The sequence below is a fragment of the Cicer arietinum genome, chromosome 3, assembly GCF_000331145.2.
Source record: "Cicer arietinum cultivar CDC Frontier isolate Library 1 chromosome 3, Cicar.CDCFrontier_v2.0, whole genome shotgun sequence".
Taxonomy (NCBI): Eukaryota; Viridiplantae; Streptophyta; class Magnoliopsida; order Fabales; family Fabaceae; genus Cicer; species Cicer arietinum.
The window spans coordinates 42744272-42757356 of record NC_021162.2 but is presented as its reverse complement, the minus strand read 5'-3'; positions in this window follow the sequence as shown (position 1 = coordinate 42757356).

The window sequence follows — 13085 nt, the reverse complement described above, 5'->3', positions numbered from 1 at the left end:
CCTTAAGAGATAGTGATCATCACGGCGGAGCGAAGCAGGGATGCGGAGGGTTCGGACAAGAAGAAGGAGCGAAGCGAAGTAGCTCGAACGAGAAGGCTTTGGGATGCGGAGGAACGAGACGGGCTTTGGGATGCGGAGGAGCTTAGGGCTTAGGGCTCATACGATTCGGACAAGAAGAAGGGAGGGAAGAAGGGCTTAGGGCTCAGGGAAGATACGATTCGGAGGAAGGGCTCAGGGAAGAAGGGTTAGGGAAGATACGATTCGGAGGAGCATTTAGAAGGCAGCCTGATAAAATTAATTTAGTATCAGTTGGGGACCTTTTTTAAAAAAATTAAACAGAAATTTTTTCTAAAAAATAGACATTACCCACGGATAAGCTGTAGTAAAAAATAATACGAAAATTTTTGACAAAATTTAAGTTAGGATTGTATTTTTTTTTTCATTACCTACGGATTTTTTAATTTTACTTACGGAATTACCGTGGTAATTAATTAAAAAAAATTATTTTATACAACAATACACACGGTTTTTCCGTGGGTAACAATTAATTTACCCACGGATTATGATCCGTGGCTAATTTTCCGTAGGTATACAAATGTTTTCTTGTAGTGATTTATGAGATGAAGAAGAAGGCAAATGAGTCAAAGATAATAGAAACAGATTTGAAGATGAATATTAAATTTAAAGTGAATGAGCTAAGGATCAGTCGTACATTTATGGAAATGTTGCTTACAATAATATTCTTGTTGGTAATAATTTTTGCGTTGGTGAGGTTTTTTTTAATGTGATATAGTTAGGGTGTTGTTTAAGTTTCATTTTAAGGTGATGTTGTTGGGGTGTTGTTTATGTTTTATTTTAAGGTGATGTTGTTGTTTTTAGGTAGCTGTTGTTTAAGTTGCTTTGTAACTTTGCTTAGTATGCTATTAGTCCACCGTGTTATGTATTAGCCTACTAGTTGGGTTTAATTTCAATGTTAGGATGTTTTAATTCAAACTAAATAAGTCACACTACTACTATAAAACTAATTAACATTTACTACAAGATAAGGCTATTGATCACGATTAAGCCACTATTAATGATTAAAATTGAATCTAATTATAAGATAAAGCTTAATAATCAAACCAAATACAACATAAATGAACAATAAAGCATAATGTATTATAGTATCAAAATGTATTAAACCAGTAAGACAAGGTTCATGTTTGAAATAAGGCTATTGATCCGCTTTCGCACACGGGTCAAATACAATTAATAAAATGTAAACAGAGGTAATAACTCGCGTCGTTTCCCAAGGACTTCTGATATAATAATATTATTCGAATCAAAAGTTGAAATTAGAAATGGGTTTTTTAGGTTTTTGATTTAACAGAAGAGCCAAACGATTAATCCACTTATTCGAGTTTCAGATTTATTACAGATTCTACCAATGAGTTTAATTTCTAATTTGTGATTCTATTCTTATTTGACAATAGAATTGATCTAAGAAGCGTAATCAATCCTATTGAATTCGGTTTCTTTGATTGGATTAAGAATCACAATCATCAAAATATTACAATTAACGATCAAGCATCACAAAAGTATAATTCAATTAAATTTGAAACCGAAACCAAATTCTGTCAAATAAATTCAATGGATCCTTCTGAAATTTAATTTAAGCAATCAGAATATCAATATAATCAAATAAAGAAGAATAGAATCATGAATTCTAAATCGACAGTGTAACCTGAATGTCAAGGTGTTGATGAAACTCTAAACTCGTGGATTAATCTTATCAAATTAGCCTTCCATGAAATTAAAATAAAAACTGTTTATTTGATGTTGCAATTTGAATCCTAAAATTTCGTTTCGTAGAAAAGAAACAAAACTGCCAATATATAGTACTCGATATTAAGATTTAGGGTTTAGGGTTTAAAAAAACAAGTGAACCGCTATTTAAAATTATTACAAAAGTCCTGAATACGAAATCTGCAATTTAGGCCCAATAAAGTTCGGAATTGGTCTTTACTTCCAACACAAAGGTTGTAGCTATGATTTTTAGTTTTCCAACGCGTGCTTGTATGCGCCAATCCGATATCCAAAGCTTTATTTATGGCCTATAGAGCGAACAAAAGACAAATTGCAAATAATAAAATTATAATTCAAATTCAACCCAAAGTTTAAAAAAAAAATTTAAAAAAATTATTTTAAGCTATAAAGAGCTTTTAAAATACGCAACTAAAATGCTAGAAACATGTTTCCAAATGCTATGATCAAATTCCCCCACACTTAAACTTTTGTACTCCGAGCAAAACAAAGCGTGCGATTCCAAGTATTCTTATGAATGCAAAGTGGTGAAAGAAAAAAAAAATTCTACCTTAAGGCAATCATGAATAGTTTGGTTATTACAACCAAAGCAAGCAAGAGGACAAATTAACTAAAGAATGCATCATAAATGATAGAGTCCTCCCAGGATATAAAATTCTCTCAAAATGTTTACACTCAAAGTGTTTGTGCTACTATTTACACTCAAAGCACATCATGAAAGCTAGCACTACCATAGGCTTCACAAACCTCTATAATCTATATTTGAAACACATTCACATAATGATCAAAATGCCTTTATTCAGGTTGTAACGTGGTTAAGGTAAGGGTGAGATAATCCTAAGGAGACTAGGGCTGAAAATCAAAGAGGATAAAGGAGTAATGATTAAGAGAGAAAAACAACATTAAGAAGTAATTCAACAAAACATCATTGACTTTTATTTTCACACTCTCTTTGCTCACAACACACCCATTTTTCCTCATATATGTATATTTTTTTTTCTTTCTTTGTTTTTTTTATAACCCTCAAATTTAAACAAACAAGTTGAGCACCCCTACACTTATTTAAGGAAAGACTCCTTTATCCCCCAAATTCATTTTTTTTTCACTTTTAGGCTTGTAATAAGCTATATAACAAAGAATGGGAAAATTAGGCTCAAAGGGACTTAAGCAAATGGATAATTGTATGGTAGGTTAATTTGATTAATAGCTTAATCAAGAAACAAATGCCTAGATCATTTCAATATATACATGAGAAAAAGAGTGAAGTCAAGTTCTGGCATAACTACCAATCATGAGTGAGATAATACACAAGATGGAAAAATGTATTCCATTAATAATAAGGCTAAAAAATCTCACAAAGGTTAATGACCTATCATAAATGATACACAATTTAGCATCTTAATCCAAATTATTTTACCAAGAATGCAAAGATACTATCCGATCATGTCAGTACAAACAAACTCTCAACATTTACAACCACAAAATCTGATAAAAGCATGTCGTGCAAGATGGTTTGGTTTCTGACAGGCATAACATATATTCTGGTTCTTTCAGGACACTCAGTTATCCTATGTCCCTCATGTCTACAATGATAGCATCGAAAAATACGTATTGGGTTTTGTATTGGATTCTAAGGACCTTGATCTCCCATATTTTGGTGGACCGGTCGATCTGTAGCAGTCTCTTGTGGGCGGGCATAAGGCTTTTGATGTTGAAATTGTCTGCCTCTAATTTGTTGGTCTCCATTTCCTTGTTCAAAGGTAATATTTACAGACATAACCACAAAATTAAATGATAAAGTTGTGGTGGATTTCTAACTGAGGTCTCGTCGGTCCATCAATAGCACCTGGCGGCCCTATTTCATGATCTCCACCTTTTTGCATTCTCCCCCAGCACCAGATACTAAGATATATCTAAGGGTCCCACAAACTTTATACCTGGGCCCGCTTTCAAACCTCTAAAACATGTACTCTTCATCCATTTGGTTATGGAAGTAGCGAAATCTTTTGATAGGGACTCAAACTTTGCCGCATACTTGGGGGAATTGGTAGTGGGAATGTGTGGAGGTAGTACTTATCCCTCAAGTATCGGGCTGGAATCCCATGGATGGAAAATACTCGCTATTTCCACTAGGTGGATATGAGGTGAGAAGGTCGTGAGGTAGCACTATAGGTAACAATAATGGCTGGGGTGTCACACGTTCCATAGAAGAATAAAAGGAAACATGTGTTATTGATGAATCAAAGGAAACACGTCATGTGGAAGTATTAGAGGTAACACGTTCCTTGGATGTATTAGAGAAAACTAGTCCTGTGGAAGTATCAGAGGTAACGCGTCTAGTGGAAGTATTAGAAGAAACACGTCTAGTGGAACTATTAGAGGAAATGCGTCCCATAGAAGTATTAGAGGAAACACTTCCAATGGAAGTATCATACGTATTAGAGGAAACGCGTCCCATGGTAGTTTTTGAGGAAACGTGTTTCGTGGAAGTATCAAAGGAAACATGTCTAGTGGAAGTATAAGAGGAAACTTGTCTAGTGGAAGTATACAAGGAAACATGTCTTGTGGAAGTATCAAAGGAAATGCGTCTCGTGAACTATCAGAGGAAACACTTCGAGTGGAAGTATTAGAGGAAACTCGTCACGTGGAAGTATTAGAGGGAACACACCTCGTGGCAGTATTAGAGGAAATTTGTCCCATGGAAGTTGAAGAGAAAATGTCTTTAGTGGAAGTATTAGAGGAAATATGTCCCATGAAAGTATCAAAAGAAACGGGTTTAGTGGAAGTATAAGAGGAACATCTCTAGTGGAAGAATAAAAGGAAAGTGTCTAATCAAAGCATTTGGGCACATGTTTCGAGCTTTTTTATCATGACATTTAAAAAGCTCTTTATAGTCTAGATTAATCTTTTAGCTTGTTTCTAAACTTTTGTTTGAAATTGAATTTTAATTTTATTATTTGCGTTTTGACCCCTTCTCACTCTATAGGCCATAACTTAAGCTCTTGATATCAGAATGATGCATGCAGTTAGGTGTTGGAAAGCTAAAAATCAAAGCTACAACATTTATATTGGAACAAATGTCTTATCCCCATGGAAACACATCTCGTGAATTGTTAGATGAAACGCATCGAGTGGAAGTATTAGAGGAAACATATCCCGTGGAAGTATTTGAGGAAACACATCTCGTGGATGTATTAGAGGAAACACGTCCCATGTAAGTATTAGAGAAAACATATCATGTGGATGTATTAGAGGATACAAATCTCGTTGATATATATTAAGAAACACGTTCAGGGGTAGTTTCAAAGGAAACACAAGTTTCAAAGGAAACATGTTCATAAGAGACTATGTTTAGTAGCATTTTACCAGAGGCAAAAACACTTAATATTTTAGAACGATCAACCAGAGGTAGAAAAAGATACACCATCAAAGGCAAAAACAATTAGAATTTTATAACGATCAATCAAAGGCAGAAAAAGATACACCATCATAGGCAAAAACACTTAGAATATTAGAACGACCAATTGGAGGGAGAAAGTGATACACCATCAAAGGCAAAAACACTTAGAATTTTAGAATGACCAATTAGAGGCTGAACTAAAGTGGCAATGGGTAAAAAGCATCCAAAACACTCACATTTGCCTTCAGTAGCATGATTCACACATTGAACTAAAAGTCTTCTCTCAAAATTATGTGAGTTCCTAAATTACCTATGCAACAATAAGGCAACAAGAAACTTGCATTCTAATTTAAGATCATTTGAGTCCAGATTCAAAAAACCTATATGGTAAAAAGTTCCATTCCCCTCACACCTCTAAGTTCTTCTAACCTCTAAAATCCTAAGATAATTTTTGACAAAAGTAAAGGATATGTTACTGAATAGCACACGTAACCGTCGTGCTAAAATAAACTAACGTAACAAAACATACAATTTTGATGATAATAATTCCCTTCAACCAAAGCTGGATTTGTGTCTATTTTTCTTAATATAATTTTTACTTAAATATTTAGTTAGTTATCTAAACCCGTTTTCATAATTAAGCCTCTGGTGTTTGAAACCAAATCTTTTCTATTTTGTTAAATTCAGAGTCATTTTAAAATATTAATACTTAACTAAATACCATAAAATAGATGCTCAAAATATAGAGAATTAAGTCTAGTTCAATCTCCATAAAGAATCACTCAAAATGAATAAGTAGATTTTAAGTTATGATTAAAACAATAACCTTAGACAATTAGTGACATGTTTAGTAAGCAACATCTACAATATACATCCTTTGAAAATAATTCTGAAAGAAAATGTTTTGGAACTTAGAAAATTATGAAATTTATCTGGAAGTTAATTTTTTTTTATTTAAATGTTAATTTAATTATATTAGTATTTTTCGACCTTGCCCACGATTTAAACTCTAATCTTCTTACTCTTTCAACACTTGGCTCAAATCAGTTGAGTTAATCAATTCTTCTTGATGGACCTTTCTATAGAAAACATGCTACGATATTTTTTATTACATTGAATCACAATGTACTTGGATTTATATTTGTCCAAGTTTTACAAGGTAATAATGTGCATTAATTTGAAATTACAATGAAATGAAAACTGCAAAAACTATTATGCTAGATTGAAGGAAAATAATTAAAAGGATTAAATTACAATGATGCATGATGACATGGACAGATTGACATTGAATAATGAAGGCAACAATCAAGATATTGTTATTAGTATATCTATACGCCCCCACAAGATGAAGGAAGAGAAAGAAGAAGAGGTGACAAGAAGAGAAAGAAGTGACGAGAAAGAAGAATGAGGCTTCAGAGAAGAAGAATGAATGAATCACGTTACTTTATGGGAACTAAATCTTGAAACCTGCAAAGAAAAAGGTTACGTCATTGTTGCTGTGGAATCGAGACGCCATTGGCGACTTTGTGGATACTCGAAAACTCTAGAAGGATTTTTTATGGTTGTGGTTTATTTCAGGTATGGATGGAATTAGGGTATTTGTGGATTTTCAAATTCATTTTTCTGGGTATTTACAAATTAAGGTTTCTTTTTTCTCTTCATCCATCTATTCTTAATGGTTTTTGTCATTCCTCTGTTTTGAGGTCTTTTTTTTGAAGTTTATCATTTTTTTCTTAATGGTTTTATTCACTTTTTATGGGATTTATTCATCACTCTTTTCCTAATTGTTATTCTATTTTTTAGTGTTTTATTGGTAAAGTTCTTTATCGTGTAGATACATGGCATAAAAGCATGTAAGTGTTTTGACTGGTTGAATGATGACACGAGTGATCGGGCCAAAGAGGTGATATTGTTTTTACTAAAGAAGATTTATGAGATGAAGAAGAGGGAAAATGAGTCAAAGATGATAGAAAATGATTTGAAGATGAATATTAAATTTAAAGAGAATGAGCCACTACGCCAAAAATGACATTTTATAGCGCGTCTTTTATAGCGTTTATTAAATACAAGCGCTGTTGTATGATATTTTAAAAATAACGAAGGATACAACAACGCTTTTTTGACAAGCGCTGTAAAAAGAGCGCTGTAAAAGACTTTGATTTCACATAATTAAAGGACCTATTAGAGCGCTTTTCGGAAAAGCGCTGTAAAAAGGTTTTTAAAAAAAATAAGGAAGTCTTTTACAGCGCTTTTGGACAAGCGCTTTAAAAAGTCTGTAAAAAAGCGCTGTAATAGACTTTCATAAAATAAAATAAGGAGGTCTTTTACGGTGCTAGTGAACTAACTTTGGAAGCGACATCCCGAGCAGAGATTTTACCGGAATTACTCGCGGTACCGTAATCGCACGCTAAAGCTAACGTTAAGGTAAGGGCTCCTTTCAAACTTTTAGTTTGCATTTAGGGACATATATGTGGCTGTGTGGAAAAGAAATTTGTTAGGGTTGAAGTGTGGATTTGGGGAAAATGAATTTAATGCTTTTATGGGTAAAATTTTAGAGTTGAGTTTTGGTGATATTGATGAGTGTTTCGTGGAAAATGAATTTAATGCTTTTATGGGTAAAATTTTAGAGTTGAGTTTTGGTGATATTGATGAGTGTTTCGTGGAAAATGAATTTAATGCTTTTATGGGTAAAATTTTAGAGTTGAGTTTTGGTGATATTGATGAGTGTTTCGTGGAAAATGAATTTAATGCTTTTATGGGTAAAATTTTAGAGTTGAGTTTTGGTGATATTGATGAGTGTTTCGTGGAAAATGAATTTAATGCTTTTATGGGTAAAATTTTAGAGTTGAGTTTTGGTGATATTGATGAGTGTTTCGTGGAAAATGAATTTAATGCTTTTATGGGTAAAATTTTAGAGTTGAGTTTTGGTGATATTGATGAGTGTTTCGTGGAAAATGAATTTAACTCATTTACGTGTGGTTTTGAGGAAATGAAATTTGATGTGTTTGAGTGGTGGGTTGTGATAATTTTGTGGTTGTCGTGTTTGACGTGTTCATGATTAATATTTATAAATTATGAGGTGTGTTTGTGTGGATTTTGTGGAAAAATGAATTGATGTGATTTGGTGTGAATTGTGGATTGAATTTGAGAATATGTCTGAGTATATTCTGTGTGGAATTTGAAAATCATTAAAGTTAAACGAGTATTAAAAATGAGGAATCTTTTAATATCTCTGTTTACTTAATGTTTGTCGTCAAAATTGTTATAGTTAAACGAGTATTAAAAATGGAGAATCTTTTAATATCTCTGTTTACCTAATGTTTGTAGTGAAAATCGTTAGAGTTAAATGAGTATAAAGAATGGGGAATCTCTCAATATCTGCATTTACTTAATGATTGTCGTCAAAATTGTTAGAGTTAAACGAGTATTTAAAATGGGGAATCTTTTAATATCTCTGTTTAACTAATGTTTGTAGTGAAAATCGTTAGAGTTAAATGAGTATTAAGAATGGGGAATCTCTTAATATCTATATTTACTTAATGATTGTCGTCAAAATTGTTAGAGTTAAATGGGTATTAAAAATGGGGAATCTTTTAATATCTACATTTACTTAATGATTGTCGTCAAAATTGTTAGAGTTAAACGAGTATTAAAAATGGGGAATCTTTTAATATCTATGTTTACTTAATGATTGTCGTGAAAATTGTTAGAGTTAAATGAGTATTAAAAATGGGGAATCTTTTAATATCTGCATTTACTCAACGATTGTCGTGGATAGATTCAGAGTATGCTCATGCATTTCATAGTACATGGCGATCGGATGGGCCATGGTGATAGTGGTGACCGGATGGGCCACGAGATGATTCCATGTGATTTGTTGGTTCATCTTATCCTTGCGTGGATTGTCGCGTCGTTTAAGGTCTGCGATAGGACTACACATTTTTGGTAAATCGTGCTGACCTGTGATAGGTGGCACCTCGGTAAATAGTACTTCGGCCTGTGATAGGCGGTACATTTACGATTTACATTTTTAGTAAATCGTGCTGACCCGTGATAGGTGGCACCTCAGTAATTTAGTACTTCGGCCTGTGATAGGCGGTACAATTATGAATTACGACCCTTCAAGGAGGGTTTTGGTTTGGAATTCTGAATCCATGCATTTTGGCATATATGCATTGCATTAGGGTGCTTGGCACGCGAGTCATGTTTGATTCAAGATTATGATTGAGTGTTTGAACTCAAGTTGTCATGGTGATTATGTTATAATTGTCAAGGGTGGATGTTGTGGAATTGTGTGCAAGTGTGATTGATTGCAAAACCTTTTCGAAACTCAAGTTGTCGTGGTGATTGTGCTGTAATTGCTAAGTGTGAATGTTTTGAAATTGTGTGTAATTGTGAATGATTGCAAAACCTTTTCGAAACTCAAGTTGTCATGGTGATTGTGCTATAATCGCTAAGTGTGAATGTTTTGAAATTGTGTGTAACTGTGATTGATTGCAAAACCTTTTCAAAACTCAAGTCGTCATGGTGATTGGGCTATAATTGCTAAGTGTGATTGGTTGGATTTGTGTGTAAGTGTTGATTGATTTCAAAACCCTTTTAAAAGCTGAATTTTGCTGTTTTTCTGCTGCTGTCTGATGTGTATTCGAATACAGACTGTTGTATTCGAATACAGACATGCTGTTTTGCTACTGACTTACTGTGTAGTCGTATACAGACTGTTGTATTCGAATACAAACATGTTGTTTTTGCTGTTGAATGCTGAAACAACCTTGTATTCGAATACAGAGATGCTGTATTCGAATACAACAGTGTTGTTTTGTTAAAAACTTCATTTTTCAACCTTGTTTATGCATGTTTGGCATATGGAAATCCTTTTAAGGTGCATGCTGTAACACCCCGTTTTTCAAAGCGAGGGTATATTTTTTTTTTTTTAAAAGTAATTAAACTAAAACAGAGGAATAAATAAAGAAATGCCTTTGGATAAATAATTGAGTCATTATAATTTACAGGCAGCGGAAAAGTTACTCCAATTATAAATCCAAACCATTTACCCAACAACAAATGGTACATGTAACCCATCGAAAATAACATGTCAAGCTGACAATATTAGTATAGGTACAGTCTTCCATTTTAAAATAAATGCAATACAAAAGAAAGACATATGTTCCCTCTGTGACAACCTAGTCTGATCATTTTACAAAACAACTAAACACCCTGACTGATCTCCACGCGCCCCGTGAGATCCCCCTATCGTAGCTGCAGTCAAGCGTTCCCATCTCCATTTCCGTCCGTAGGGTACGAACCGGTAAGATCGTCCTGACTCTCATCTGAGGGCAAAGCCCAGATTTCCACAATAATTGTAAAGGTCACCAACCGAAAATAACAGTTAACACATAACATTTAAGTTTTAAATGCTAAAAATAACTTTTCAACTAAGCATGCACCTTAGCAGGATTTTCAATATGCGAAAAGTTCATACAATACTTTGCCAGTTAAAATGAAAGTAAAATGAGGTTCTCAATCCCCTAATTATAACATAACAAATCAAGACATGGATAGTTTCATGAGCAAACAATCATACAACTAAAACTGAGGATTTTCACTGAGCCAATCGATTAGGCAATCGATTGGGGTGAAGGATTTTGATGAAACAGAATCCTGGGCTGAAATCAATCGATTGGGAAATCGATTGAGTGAGTACTGAGCCCCTGACTTAATACCAATCGATTTCCAAATCGATTTCCTGAAGGTTTTTAGTGAAATTTTGAACTCTGGCTTGATTCAATCGATTGGGCAATCGATTGACAGGATAGCTGAGCCCCTGACTTAATGGCCAATCGATTTCCAAATCGATTTGGTCGAATATGGATGAGTCCCTGACTTAGGCCCAATCGATTGGGCAATCGATTTCGTAAATGATTTTCGAAAAACTGATTACAAAATCGATTGGCTAATCGATTTTGTCCATTTGGCCAAGTCCCTGTTTACTATCCAATCGATTGGGAAATCGATTTACCTGTGTATTCTTTCAAAAATTCATAAACTAACTCAATCACATTCATGCATAATCCCAATTCTTAACACTTAACACTGATAACACAATTACTACGACATCATGGATTTCGAAATGGTATTGCAATCAAACATGTTATCACCAAATTCCAAAACATAACACTTAGCATTTATAACACATTACTACACAAACAAAATGAACCAACAGTTCACAAATCAACAGGGTGTAGTCTCTCGCGGACAAACACAATTCCCTCAGGAACGTAAGTCGTAAACGTACTACCTATCACGGGTCCGTACCGTTTACCGAGGTGCCACCTATCCCGGGTCAGCACAACTTACCAAAACATACACGAGTAAACGAGACATTAAGAGATTCCCCATTCTTAATTCTCATCTAACTTAAACCAGGGCGTAGTCTCTCACGGACAAACCCCTGCGCAGTCTCTCACGGACAAACGCAATTCCCGCAGGAACGTAAGTCGTAAACGTACTACCTATCACGGGTCCGTACTGTTTACCGAGGTGCCACCTATCCCGGGTCAGCACAACTTACCAAACACAATTCCCTCAGGAACGTAAGTCGTAAACGTACTACCTATCACGGGTCCGTACTGTTTACCGAGGTGCCACCCATCCCGGGTCAGCACGACTTACCAAACGTAAATCGTAAACGTACTGCCTATCACGGGCCCGTACTGTTTACCAAGGTGCCACCTATCCCGGGTCAGCACGATTTACCGAAACACACATAAAAAAGCGAGACATTAAGAGATTCCCCATTCTTAATTCTCATTTAACTTAACGATTTTCAAGACAAAACATTCAGTAAATAAGTCATTAAGAGATTCCCCATTCTTAATACTCATTTACTGAAACGATTTTCAAAAACGAACATTAAGTAACCGAGACATTAAGAGATTCCCCATTCTCAACGCCCAGTTAACTTAAACAATTTTCCAAACAAAATAATAAGTAACCGAGACATTAAGAGATTCCCCATTCTTAACGCCCAGTTAACTTAAACAATTTTCCAAACAAAATAATAAGTAACCGAGACATTAAGAGATTCCCCATTCTTAACGCCCAGTTAACTTAAACGGTTTTCAAAACAAAATGTTAAGTAACCGAGACATTAAGAGATTCCCCCTCCTTAACGTCCAGTTAACTTAAACGGTTTTCAAAACAAAATATTAAGTAACCGAGACATTAAGAGATTCCCCATTCTTAACGCCCAGTTAACTTAAACGATTTTTCTTTAAAACAAAATATTAAGTAACCGAGACATTAAGAGATTCCCCCTCCTTAACGTCCAGTTAACTTAAACGGTTTTCAAAACAAAATATTAAGTAACCGAGACATTAAGAGATTCCCCATTCTTAACGCCCAGTTAACTTAAACGATTTTTCTTTAAAACAAAATATTAAGTAACCGAGACATTAAGAGATTCCCCATTCTTAACGCCCAGTTAACTTAAACGATTTTTCTTTAAAACAAAATATTAAGTAACCGAGACATTAAGAGATTCCCCATTCTTAACGCCCAGTTAACTTAAACGATTTTTCACAAACAAACGCACATTAAGTAAACGAGACATTAAGAGATTCCCCATTCTTAACGCCCAGTTAACTTAAACGATTTTTCACAAACAAACGCACATTAAGTAAACGAGACATTAAGAGATTCCCCATTCTTAACGCCCAGTTAACTTAAACGATTTTTCACAAACAAACGCACATTAAGTAAACGAGACATTAAGAGATTCCCCATTCTTAATACTCATTTAACTTAATGGTTTTCAAATTTCACACAACACAAACTCAACAAATTCTCACATCAAAACATATCAATTCATTTATTCACAAAT